Consider the following 14,117-nt stretch of genomic DNA (forward strand, 5'->3'; position numbering starts at 1 on the left):
TAATATAATTAACCTCTGTCACAAATGGTAAATTTTCCTTCTTTTAAAGGCAGAGTAATATTGTTTGCCTCCATTTCATTTCATTCTTTTTCTGGGGTTTTCTCCTGTTCTTTTGTTGGGGCATGTTTCTCTGTCCCCCCATTTTGACTGCCTCTCTATATTCGTTTCTGTGTATTAGGTATATCTGTTATGTCTCCCAGTCTTGGTAGGGTGGCCTTATGTAGTAGGTAGGTATCCCATGGGGTTCAGTGGTGCAGTCTTCCTGATCACCTGAGCTAGGTGCTCCAGGAATGCCCCTTGTGTGGGTTATGTGAGGCCTCCTGTTGATCCTCACCCAAGGATATTTTTCCATTGATTTTTAGGAAGAGTGGAAGAGAGAGGGAAAGACAGAAACATCGATGTGAGAAAGACACATCGACTGGTTGCTTCCCACACACACCCCAACCGGGGCCAGGGATGGAGCCTACACCCAAAGTACATGCCCTTGACTGGAATCCAACCCACAACCCTTCAGTCCTTGGGCCAACGCTCTAACCATTGAGATAACCAGTCAGAGCTGTAGATGAGTCTCATCTGTGGGTGGGGTTGACCCTCAGGCTGGCTGACAATGAGGATTGACCCTGACCACAGCATACGAGCTTCTGTACAGGGGCTGACCCTATGAAGTGGAATTCATTCTCGGGTGCCAACTGAGATCTCCCTTTGGTTGTATCACTTGTGGAGCTAATTGGGTCGTGCTCTAATGTGGTCTGAAGCCCACCATTGAGTGTTTTCGTTCTGGGGCCTCTTAGGAGGGACTCCAGTGCAGGTCAATGTCAGACACTGCCTGTGACCAGACCTGAGCTACATGTTTGGAGGTACAAAGAGATCAACACTTTGTGGCTGCCTCTGCTGGGACTGGGTGCATGCGGGCGGGGCCAAGCTGCATATCAAGGCCAGCTTAGGGTTTGCTCATTTTTAAAGTAGTCATTTAGGATCTCAATGGTGTTATGAGTACTAAAGCCATTTCTAGAATATCTCTTTTTGAATCTGCCGTCAAATCCCAAAGCATACGTATTTCAAATATTTACAACTGTGACAAAAGTGTGTTTGAATATGAACTTGCATGTTGTAAACTGTTCAGATGATATTTAGAATCAACATCTGGTCCATAAGGTAGGGAATGCAAAGGTAAAATACCGCTGGACCCTAAACAGGCTGAAGCTGAGTGGGAGCAGAGCTGGTTTCTCTGTGTATTTCTGAAAACCAGGCCTAAAAGGGGAACAAAAGGAAGGCTTTATGGTCTGGCTACAGCTTCTGAAAATAAATGCAGCCTCTTTACCAGACCTACTAGGCAGGCAGGCACTTAGTGAAAATGAGAAACATCTAGGCATCGAGCAAAGAGCAACCCATTTGAAGCCCAGGAAACACGAGTTAGAATCCCATCCCCACTGCTTCCTCTCTGTGGGACCAAGAATGTTAGCTCAACATACATGAAATTCAATTTCCTCACCTGTAAATTGTGTTCAGTAATCTTATCTTTTAGAATTTTTAGGGAAAAAGAACACTCTGTGTAAATATTCAACTCAGTTTTTGGTCATAGCATACACTCAATAAATGATGTGTTATCATAAATATTATCATTACTATTATGGTCAAATTTTTCTAAAACTACCTGTATTTGGTTGGTAGTTATATTTTTATTGAGCTTGTTTTTCTCCAAGAAAACAAAGGTTTTTGGCTAATACTAGTATTGGAGGCGCAAAAAGGTAAAGTAGATTTCTGGACAATTCCTTCTCCCCTCCCTTTTTTATCTGCTTCTTCCTCATAACTTTGCATACCATGTGCCTTCTTAATGATTACCACTTTCTCCATTTAGAATGACCTCCTTTGTTTACAAGTGAAAAACTACAGCCAGAGCCTATTTTTCTTCGCCCAAGACCACACCCAAGTTAGATCCTGAGTGCATCCTCAAGGTATTGTCTGATTCCAAATGAAGTGATCTTGCCACTTTACCACCTGCAGCTTATCCTGCCAATGTATTTCAAAGAGCTAGCAGCCATTGAGAGCCTACTCTGTGTACTTAACCAAAGCTATTTCACTCTCACACTCATAACCCTAAAAAGGCAAAAACAATCACTATTCTCAATTTACAAATGAAAATGCTGATGTTCAGAAAGAGTAAGTAATTTGCCCAAGGACACACAGTGGCCATGTTATAAAAAACACTTGTCCAAACAGAAAAGCCTTCATAATTATGGGAATCAAAATACAAAGATGGGCCTGGCTGGCGTGGCTCTGTGGTTGAGCATCGACCTATGAACCAGGAGACCATGGTTCAATTCCCGGTCAGGGCACATGCTCAGGTTGTAGGCTTGATCCCCAGTGTAGGGCGTGCAGGAGGCAGCCAATCAATGATTCTCTTCCATCATTGATGTTTCTATCTCTTTCTCCCTCTTCCTCTCCCTCTCTGAAATAAATAAAAATATATATTTTTTTAAAATACAAAGATGCGCCCTGACCAGTTTGGTTCAGTGGATAGTGTCGGCCTGTGGACTGAAGGGTCCCAGGTTTGATTCCGGTCAAGGGCATGTACCTTGGTTGCGGGCACATCCCCAGTGGGGGATGTGCAGGAAACAGCTGATCGATGTTTCTCATCGATGTTTCTTGCTCTCTCTCTCCTTTCCTCTATGTAAAAAAATCAATAAAATATATTTTTAAAAAGTAAATAAAAATACAAAGATGGGATGGCATCTATGTCCACCTTTCTACCACTGACTTTCCAGCTGTAGTTGCATGGGCTCCTGGGTGCAGCTCTGAGTTCCTACCAGGAAAGCCCCCCTTTTGGCCTCTTCCTGAACCAGATATCTAGTCACAACTGGAGGGGGAGAGTCTCCAAAGAATGTGGAGACCCTGGGTTTAGTCAGCAAAGTCTAAAGCCTGAGCTCTTTTTTTTTAATTTTTTCTCGATAGATAGATAGATGATAGATGATAGATAGATAGATAGATAGATAGATAGATAGATAGATAGAGATATAGGTAGATACAGATAGATAGATACAGATAGATATAGATAAATAGAGTTCAGAGAGGAAGGAAGAGGACGAAAGAGAAACATTAATGATAAGAGAGTATCATTGATTGGCTGCCTTTTGCACACCCTACGCTGGGATCAAGCCTGCAACACGGACATATGCCCTGGCCAGGAATCAAATCATGACCTCCTGGTTCATAGGTCGCCACTCAACCACTGAGCCATGCCAGCTGGGCTAAAGCCTGAACTCTTTCTGTGAGGGTTTGTTCCTCCAAGTCACAGAGTGTTCAGGATCAGATACCCTATATCCTGCACCAGGACACCTGGTGTCAGAGGCACCAAGAGTTTTCAAAAGAGCTAAACGATCAGAAATTAGGTGCACCACTCTCCCCCTTTTAGGCTTTGGCTGGTTCTTCATTAAAGCAAGAGTTTGGACTACAATCCAAAGGTCCCTCGGCTCTAACATAGAATAAATAATGCAGCTGGCTCTGACCGGTTTGGCTCAGTGGATGGAGCCTCGGCCTGCGGTCTGAAGGGTCCCAGATTCGATTCCGGTCAAGGACATGTACCTTGGTTGCGGGCACATCCCCAGTGGGGGGTGTACAGGAGGCAGCTGATTGATGTTTCTCTCCCATTGATGTTTCTGACTCTCTGTCCCTCTCCCTTCCTCTCTATAAAAAATCAATAAAATATATTTTAAAAAATAATAGTAATGCAGCTATATGTAGGGTGTTGAGACAGATAGTGGCTCTGAAATTAGACAGGCTTAATTGAGAAACTACTTTACTGTGTTTTGGAGAAGTTACTTATGTTTTAAGCCCCAGTTTCCTCCTCTATAGAAAAGCGATTATGTGAACTAATACACATAAAGCAATGCTAGCACATAGTAAGCATTTAAAAATATTTGCTAATATACTTTTTCAATTAAAATTTAAGGGACACTCAGGGATATATTTACCCCTAAAAAGTCTCTCCCACTTACTCCTTACATCAGTTTTCCTTTCGTATTTGATTCCTAGGCACTGGTTGACCACGGTGCTTTGATGTGGTCCCTGGGAGGCCCCAAAGAAATGTCACAATGACTATCTAACCTGCAATGACTGGTCCCACTGAACATCTCAGTCAGATTAAACTTCTATAAACACTACTTCCCTCATGTCACTCTTGTACCCCAAGTCATCCAACCTTTTCTGCCTGGCTTTTTGGATCTTCCACAGTCTTCTTTTTAGAAGACTACATCTTCTGTATGGTATATCTTTAAGCTTTTGAAGGCTAGGGACCATGCCCTATAAACCTATTTGCCATATACCAGCCAGTACAGAATAAAGATTTCAGTGATTGAGTAACTAGTTGTTTTTCTCTCTCTGGCTTCAGTAATCTCATCTGTAAAATGTTAGGACTGTGAACAACATTTTCTAGCTTTGATACTCAAAAGATATATGAAAAAAGCCCCACAGTTTTATCAGAAAAAAAGATAAAAAGTCTTGGCCGTTGGCATAAATTGAAAGGATCTTGTTCTGAGATACAATGTTGATGATTTCATAATAGTTCGCATGTTTCTGGAAACTCCAGAAAACTAAGATTTGCTGTTTCTCCCTCCACCCAAAGTAAGAAATAGCAGAACCTCTGAGATGAAATATCATATCACCTAGTTGGGGGAAACAACCTCAGGAATTCAGTACCAACATGGCAAGTTTAATATTTTGCTAATGGCACATCATTGTTTTTCACACAATTAGTAATATAATCCTGAATCTCATCTGAAAGAGGGACTGTCCCACTGCTTAAACTGTTTCAAAAGAAGTACTGTGTTGCTTCCTTATAGTTTCAATGTAGGGGACTAGAATTTCTTCCTAGAGTTTGAGGACACTTGTTTAAGAAAATGAAAAGAAAAAAGGCACCTTTCTTCTGCAGTGCACAATGTCTCCACTATCAGGTTGGACACAAAGCAAGTGCCTATAAAGTCTTGGCCACTGAGGGTAGAGAGAAGAGAACTGGCGATGGACAGAGAGCATTGAGGAAGGATCCAGAAGGCCAGAAAAAAGTAACTTTCTTTCTTAACATTAGACTCAAAAGGGCTGCCTAACTTCAATCTATTTCCATCTGATCATTAAAATTTTGTGTTTTAGTCTAAGCATGAGAAGACATCAGACAAACCTAAATTGGGGTACATTCTACAAAATACCTGACCACTACTCTTCAAAAATATTAAGGTCATGAAAGACAAGGAAAGACTGAGGAACTGGCATAGATGTGGTGCTTTGATGTGGTCCCTGGGAGGCCCCAAAGAAATGTCACAATGACTAATATTTAAAATATTTAGGAGGAGAGTGACTAAGGTGACAAATTCAATGTGAGTCCAGGAACAGAAAAGACTTCAGTGGAAAAACGGATGAAATCTGAATGAATTTTGTAGTTTGGTTAATAGTATTGTATCAAGGTTAATGACTTACTTTTGATAAATATTCTGTGGTTATATAAGATATTAAAATAAGGGGAAGCTGGTTAAAGAATTCTCTGTACTATTTTCACAGCCCTTTAAAGTCTAAAATTACCTCAAGATAAAAGTTAATAAGGGAAGCCTGAGACACCTTGTCCTCAACATCAAAAGACAAAGGTTTTCCTCCAGACCCCCACTTTCCTACCAGCTTCTCATTTCCTCTGAGAACGTAACAGTGACTCTTAAAGGCCTCTAGCTGCGGTAACAGCAAGTCAGTCCAGCAATTTGAAGAAATGAGCTGGTTAGACCTGCATTTTCCAAATAATTAAACTTTTTTTGAAGGCATTATTTTTAGGAAAGTAGTATCAATTTCTGTGCCTTCTTATACAGAGAATGGAAAACAGTGCTTAATTTTTCATTGTCTACAAGTATTAGTACAAACATCTGCTTTTGTACGTATATAAATAAGAGCTCTTGGGGCTGGCCAATGGGGAGAGCTAATTGTAGTGTTGGGTATTTTGATTCTGCTCCATGAACCTGCACTGTCTCCTCTTCCCTTATAAGGCTGCCCTGTTGGTTCTTTAGAGGGAGCAGGGAGCACATCAGATGAGTGACTCTGAGGTGGCAGCTGGGGGCATCTGACACCCCAAAGAGTCCTCGTAAATCACTAGAGCACAAGTCATTTTCACCACTCTCTGGGTTTTCTGAAATGATGTCATCATTGTCATCATCAGTTTTCCCGTTGGTGACCAGAGCCCACCCTACAGAGGACAAATTTTCATTAAAAAAGAACTAATGATGTGGCAGCATCAAGGGCCAAAGAATCTATGATATACTGAGCTCCACCTGTATGTTTGTGTGTCACTGAAATTCAGGTATCACTGGGGCCAAGGCTTCACAGGGAAAAGCAACCAGAGCACCATGATCCCTGTAGGGTGTCCCATTGGCATCCACAGATACCACATGCACTCTGGCCCTGTTCACATTTCTTTCTTGGACTTGGTAAATTTATTTGCCACTAAAAACAGGGCTGAATATTTAATCTTGAGGGTCACTTTCAGCTCTAACATTCTAGGGGTCTGCTCTTTGAGATATGATTTTCTCTTTTATATGAAATCCTCCAAAGCCATCAAAGAATAATTATCACCCCTGAATGATGCAAATCTGTTTTACCAATTAGACATGATCCTCTCTTTTTTAAGTGCATTATCCCAGATCCCACTAGGCCACATCTTAAAGAGCTTTATGTTGGGAGAAAGTGTCAGTGTAGATCAACACATAAATGAGTTTCCGTGCAACAAACCATTGGGCAACTCCAAAACCTCCTCTTGTAGAAGCATATATAAGCTAGTGCCCATCTACATACAGTAGAGAAGCTGGTGTCCATTCAATGAGTCCCAGAAGGAAATTTGCCCAAGCTGAAGATTTTTGAGAATGCTTGAAATTTTTCCACTGACTTTGTTCTTCCCTTTACAGAAGTCTTGACTTGCTTCATCATGATTCCATGTGTAACCCAAAGCCAGATGAAGAAATACAGAAATTCCTACATACAAGTTCTTCAACTTAAATGTCCAAGCTGAGTAAAACCAGACTGTACTAGGGTATTAAGGGAGCTTCAGAGAAAGGAGATCAAGCAGGACCTCAGCAGACAAGGCTGGGGAAGAGGGTACCCCTAACTTCACCCTACTAGCAGGCACTAAGATCAGGAAAGCTTGGGGCTGTATTTCTCACCATCAGGCTGTCTTGACTTCTTTGCCCTGGCTTCAAGACCATTATGTTACTAACCCACATACTTGTTATCCTGAGGCAGAGGGATGGAGCACAAAGGGTGTGGGATTTGGACACAGATAGATCTGGGTCTGCATTTTAACTCTGCCATTTATGAGCTGTCGTACTTTATGCAAGATACTGAACAGCTCTGTGACTCAGTCTCCTCATTAAAAGGAAGATAATAGTTCTACTCTGCCACAGGGTCATTGGGAGGATTAGAGATAATGCACATAGAGCTCCTGATAGCAGTGCTTAGAACATGGTTGTCATGGCAACCAATAAATGGTAGCTGTTTTTCTCTATTCCACGTGAAAGAAGCCAGACACAAAAGGCCACATATTGTATGATTCCATTTGTATGAAATATCCAGAATGGGAAAATCCATAGAGACAGAAAGTAGATTAATGGTTGCCAAGGGCTGGGGGGAAGGAAAAATGGAGAGTGACTGCTAATGCATAAGGCTTTCTTTGAGGAATAATGAAAATGTTCTGGTGTACATAGTGGTGATAGTTGTACAACATAGTGGATATACTAAAAATTACTAAATTTTATATTTTAAAAGTATAAGTTTTATGGGACATGAGTTATATCTTAATTAAAAATTCTTAAAAATAAATTATCTGTACTTCAGTTTATGAATATGAATAGAAATGAATATTTATTAAATGTGGATAATAGTAGTACCCACCTCATAGGGTTTTGTGAAGATTAAATGAGTCAATTAATTTAAAATATTTAGACTAAACCTGAAATACTATTAAAAAACTCAATAAATGTCAGCTATAATTATTACTGTTATTGTTTTTATCATGATCATCATCATTTTTATCATAGGTAGCATAGTCTAGTAGTCAATATCAATGGAGTTTAAGTCAAACAGACCTAATTTAAAATCTGATTTCACACTTAGCTGCATATATTATAATGGTTCATGGTACAGCCACTGGATTCAGATTTTCTTAATATTTATCAGTTGTGTGACTTCAGGCAATTTTCCTATCCCTTCTGTTCCCTCTTCTCTTCATCTGTAAAATGGAGGTAAAACTAGTTCATCCCTAATGAATTACCATGAGAATTAAATAATATATCCATTAGGATGCTTTTGGCTTTAAGTTTCAGAAAACTGGCTCAATTAGTTTTAAGACAGATAGATGGGAAAGAAAGAAGAGGTTTAATTTTCACCAGCCATTGGTTTTGGAATGCTTCTCAGAGATTTTTCTGCCCAAATTTTTCTCCTGGGTTGTTAAGATTGCTATTCCTATGTTTTTAATGTAAACTGTTTCAAATTTTGGTAATAGGCAGGAACTAAATAAAAAATACTACATATGCCTACAAAGTATAAATCTCACTGAGAAGGCTGCAAAATGTTTTAATAATGTAACATTCATGCCCAATCAATGGTATCATTCAGAATGACACTTAGAATAGGCCAATATAATGCCAACATACACCCTACAAGGCAGTTAATGCAATAGGAAGCTATGAACCAAAGCCTCAAATTGGGCCTCTCAAACCTAGCTTAAATTTTTCCATCAGCAAATTAGGAAATGAAAGCAGAATGCATTCTTCAATTGTCAGCCTAAGTATGGAAAAGCATCTTATCACTGTACTTACAATTATAGAATCACAAGATTGCATGGCTCTTTAGTAAAGATGAATTCATTCTCTGGAGTTGCTGATGGAGGCCTTGAGACTCAATGAGAGGAAGCCCTTGCCAAGGTCAGACCAGCTGTATTTCAACTGGATTGAACCTACGTTCCAGCTTTGTGTTTTTCTTTCCCTCTTTCTGTCCATCACAGCACCTGATATTCAGGTTGTCCCCCAAAAATATATACACACTCTAACAGCTGATAGCTCAATTTTTAAAATAAAATATATTTTGAATAAAACTACCTTTAGAATTATTCAATGTGTGTGAGTACATTTTTGGGGGAGACACCCTATCCTATATAATAAAAGGCTAATATGCAAATTGTCCATTTAACCAGGAGTTTGACAAGGGGGTGAGGCCGGCCAGCCAACTGCTCACTGCCCCTCCCCTTGGCCGCCCCTGCCCCCAATCGCCCCGATCGGGGGTGGGCCGGCCGAACCCCACCCATGCACAAATTCATGCACCGGGCCCCCTAGTGTGTGTGTGTGTGTGTGTGTGTGTGTGTAATATATATATATATATATATATATATATATATATATATAGTCAACGTTCTGCTTTCATGGCCTTGTTTCCAGGGCAGGCTCCAGCATCTACTCCATGGATTCTGTGCTCAGTCAGCCCCCCTGCCCCAAGAATCCAAGATTTTAGGGAAATTTTGTACCATTCAACCCAATCTAGACCTAAGTTTCTTCTCAGTGTTCAAACCACTAACAAATTTCCTTAGTCATTCTACTTTCTTTCCCCCTGGTTAGGGCATGATTGTACTTACATCTATTATGAAATCATTGAGATTTCAAAGTACTCTTCAGTATTTCATATTGATTTGTCAATAATGAGTAAATCGCTAATAAAATGAGTACTTTTCCTCCTTGATGGTTTATGACTTTAGCTGATGGAATATATTGAAAAGTACTTAAATACTCACTGTATCCTCCACTATGAGCATACATACATATGTGTGTGTGTGTGTGTGCGCGCACACACACACACACACACACAGGACTGTCATATATTTCCTGGATAAGGTTAAAACTCTAACCTTATCCAGAAAACATATGATTCCACCCAAGTAGAAATTCAAAGAGAAACCTGAGTTGTACCTCCCCAATCTTGTCCAAACATTTCTCTTTAACAAAAATGTTGGAAACCCATGTAAAGATTAGTTAAAGATGGCAAAATACATAACAGATCTCCTTCTTGCTTATTACCAAGTAAGAGTTTGCTCCATTAAAAAGTATTGAATAGCCCTAACCAGTTTGGCTCAGTGGATAGAGCGTCGGCCTGCAGACTGAAGGGTCCCAGGTTGGATTCTGGTCAAGGGCGTGTACCTTGGTTGCGGGCACATCCCCAGTAGGGGGTGTGCAGGAAGCAGCTGATCAATGTTTCTAACTCTCTATCCCTCTCCCTTCCTCTCTGTAAAAAATCAATAAAAATATATTAAAAATAAAAATAAATAAATAAAATAAAAGGCATTGAATGGGAGCACATCCAGGCCAAGTACTACTCAGAGTCCTTTGCCAGAAAACAAGCTGGGTATTCTGCTCTTGTTCCTGGCGTTTGGACAGAGGCCTCACTGGTAAGCTCCTCTGAGAGGGATGGACTGAATTATGTGTTAATCTGTCAGATAGGGTCACTCTGGAAAGTGGGTCCTTTAGCTTTGCTGAAGAGAGGAAGTGGGAAACACTGTTAAAATTGTACACATTCCACTCCCTCTGCTTTCAAAGGAAACCTCAGAGCTGAGGTACCAAAGTGGCTTCCAGCTAACAGGAGAGCACAGACATCCCCTGCCTCTGTCACATTGCCTTTGGTGTGTAGACAATGAGTCACTGTGACAGACAGCAAGAAGCCCAGCTCTCTCCTTGTTGGTTCTTGCTGTGGGGTGTCATAGGCATAAATCACTGTTATGTGGGTCCACTGTACATTTTAGCACTTTTAGACGCTATATATTTCAAATAATTTTTTTCTAATGATGAGGGGTGGGGTAAGCAACTGCCTATGTCACCTCGAGTTCCCTCTGGCATGCACGCGCACCACACACACACACACACACACACACACACACACACACATGCACATGCGCGCGCACGCACACACAGCACTGCAGGCACAGATACAAAGCTGTCCATGTGAGTCAGCAGGCTTTGTTCTTATTTGTCCTCTTCTCAAAGTATGAACACTTAGTACAGCAACCTTTCATTTGTTTCTGTAAGTCCTGGGGGGGAAATCATAAATCTATTTGTGAAAATTGGTAATGGCTTTCTATTTCAATTGACAGGCATAATGCATAAAAAGGAAATTCATATTGATCCTATTTCATCAAAACAATTTCAAGAAGTTTATTGGTCAAAGGAGAAAGTTGTCAGCTACTGCTTAGAACTGTGATAATTAGCAATTTGTTTTCCTGGAGAGGTGTAATTATCACACCTGTCATTGTGCTTCAGGCCAGACCTTTCTGAGAGAATATTTATAGTGCCATGTGATTATTCTGCCTCTATGTGAAGAGGTGCATAGATGTCCTCCCCCACCCCCGCAGGTAACACATCACATTCGGTAACTCCATCATGTGCAATCTGGGTATGGGTGGGACCATTCCTGTGCAGGTGCCAGCTCTGCCCAGAGCTGGGGAGAGAAACAAAATGGCTGCTGCAAGACTTCCTGCCTCTCCTGATGCTCACATCCAGATGGGAACGCACTAGAAAACATGGATGCTAGTTTCTCTGGACTTGTCAGTGCATAAATAATTGTCCTTTATTCAGGCAGTGTATTAGTTCCCTGTGGCTACAATAACAAATTAACACAGCTTAAAACAACAGAAATGTATTCTCTCACAGTTCTGGAGGCCAGAAGTCTGAAATCAAGGTGTCATCAGGGTCATGCTCTCTCTATATTAGAGGAGAATCCGGCTCAGTGTTTGAACATTGAGTTATGAACCAGGAGGTCAAGGTTTAATTCCCGTTCAGGACACATGCACGGGTTGTGGGCCTGATCCCCAGTGCCCATGGGTGTGCAGGAGGCAACTGATCAATAATTCTCTCTCATTATTAATGTTTCTATCTCTCTCTCCCTCTCCCTTCCTCTATGAAATCAATAAAAAATAATTACTAAATTAGAGGAAAATCCTTCTTTGACTCTTCCAGCTTCAGTTGGCCCCAGACATTCCTTGGTTTGTAGCAACAAAACTCCAATCTCTGCCTGCATGTTCACAAGGCTTTCTCCTCTGTCTTTGTGTCTCTGTGTCTCAAACCACCCCCTCCTTTCTCTTATAAGAACACTGGGGTCCCTTGGCCTGGCCTGCGGGGATCGGGCTGAAACCAGCTCTCCAACATCCCCTGAGGGGTCCTGTATTGGGAGAGAGAGGTTCTCGGGTGATGCACCCCAGGATCGGGCTCCCTCTTCTCTTCTCCCAATATTATGTCACTTTCTCTCGGTCTCACTTCTTTCATCTCACTTTACCCAAACTGACAACTTGTGGGCATTTAGCTGCAAAATGCAATTATTTTAGCAAACAGGATTTACTTAGCCTAGAATCTAGTCAGCCTAGGGCAGGACCCTTCCTCCCAGGCAGAGTCCTGTGGCGGCAGGAACCTCCTTCTTCCCATCTGAACTGCTCCTTCACCTCCTTCCCTTTCCTGGGGGTTGCCTATTGGCGCTACTATCCGCCCAGAAGGAAGGAAGCTGCGGCTGGTTTCCCAGCCGAGAGTGGTAGCAGGAAAATTCGCTGCCTCCACTGGAAATCAGTAGTCAGCGGATGGGCCGGCACAGGCACCAGATGTCTCCGGGCCGCAGCCAGTAGGTCCTGCACGTCTCATCATTTAGCTAATCCAGCCAAAAAGTTTCTGTAAGGGCCAGACCCACGACCTCTGCAATGGCCTAGAGGCCTGGTGTGGAGCCAGACCCGAAGTGGGGAGCCAATGAGCTAGAGGCCCAGTGCATGGTGGGGTCCCTCGGCCTGGCCTGCGGGGATCGAGCCAAAATTGTCTCTCCGACATCCTCCAAGGGATCCTGGATTGGGAAAGGGCTCAGGCCAGGCCGAGGGACCTCACCGGTGCACGATGGGAGCTGGGGAGAAATGGAGGGAGGGCTCCAGGAAGGGTCCGGCCCATCTTGCTCAGTCCCACTCAGCCGGAACCCAGCAGCAAGCTAACTTACAGGTAGGAGCTTCTGCCCCCTGTCAGTCAGTGCAAGTCTTAGCGACTGGTCGAAAGATCAAACAATTGGTCGGACACTTATCATATTAGGCTTTTATTATATAGGATAAATAATTGGATTTAGAGCCCTAAATCCAGGATGATCTCATCTTAACTTAATAACCTCTACAAAGACCCTATGTCCATATAAGGTTGTGAACCACATCCAGCACGGCCAGGGGTGAACCTGAGGAGGGGCGGTGAGGGATTAAAGAATTCAGACAAGAGAATACAGTTGAGGCTAGGTAGTTGTACTTGTGCCTTGATGAGGACACAGTGACACAGCCTGTAAGCAGTAGCTTTATTTTATGGTCAGAGCACACAAAGCAAAACAAGGGAAGTGGTCAACATGCTTACAATGTTCTTGTGCGTTTCACCTTGTTTTGGCAGCACTTGCTGCACCTCCAACAGCCCATTAGCTACCTAGGAAGGAACTAGGGAGGACTAGAAGGTCAAGCTTAATTATGCTAAGAAGGCTCTGCCCTCCAAGCTGGGACTTGTTTGTGGCCCTGCCACAGGTCAGTCCAAGGCTTAACCCTATAACCACTCCCTGCAAGGTTGCATTCACAGGTATTGAGGTTTAAACGTGAACATATCATTTGGCGGGCGGGGGGGGGGCGGGGGGAGACACAATTCAACCCACTACAGGCAGCATATTCAAGATTTCTTATGGCACATTGACTCATTACAAGTCCCACCTATTCCAAGCTCGCTTTTTTTCTTTCTCTCTTTCTCTCTCCTCTCTCTCTCTCTCTCTCTCTCTCTCTCTCTCTCTCTCTTTCTCTCTTTCTTCCCTCCCTCCCTCCCTCCCTTCCTTTCTTTTCTCTCTTTTTTTCCTTTCTTAATGCCTTAAAGACTAGGACTGAAGTCAGGAACTTCAATGAAAACATGGGCCATGCTCAGAGTGTTTGACTGAAAAACCAACAGAAAACGGAATTTGCAAAGCTCTACGATCTGGGCACTATGCTGGATTAAAAACTCCACACTTGCTTACATTTAACCCTATAAAATACGGGTCACTGTGGCCAGACTGCAGATGAGGATACTGAGGCT

The sequence above is a fragment of the Cnephaeus nilssonii genome (genome assembly GCF_951640355.1).
Source record: "Cnephaeus nilssonii genome assembly, chromosome: X".
NCBI classification, from domain to species: domain Eukaryota; kingdom Metazoa; phylum Chordata; class Mammalia; order Chiroptera; family Vespertilionidae; genus Cnephaeus; species Cnephaeus nilssonii.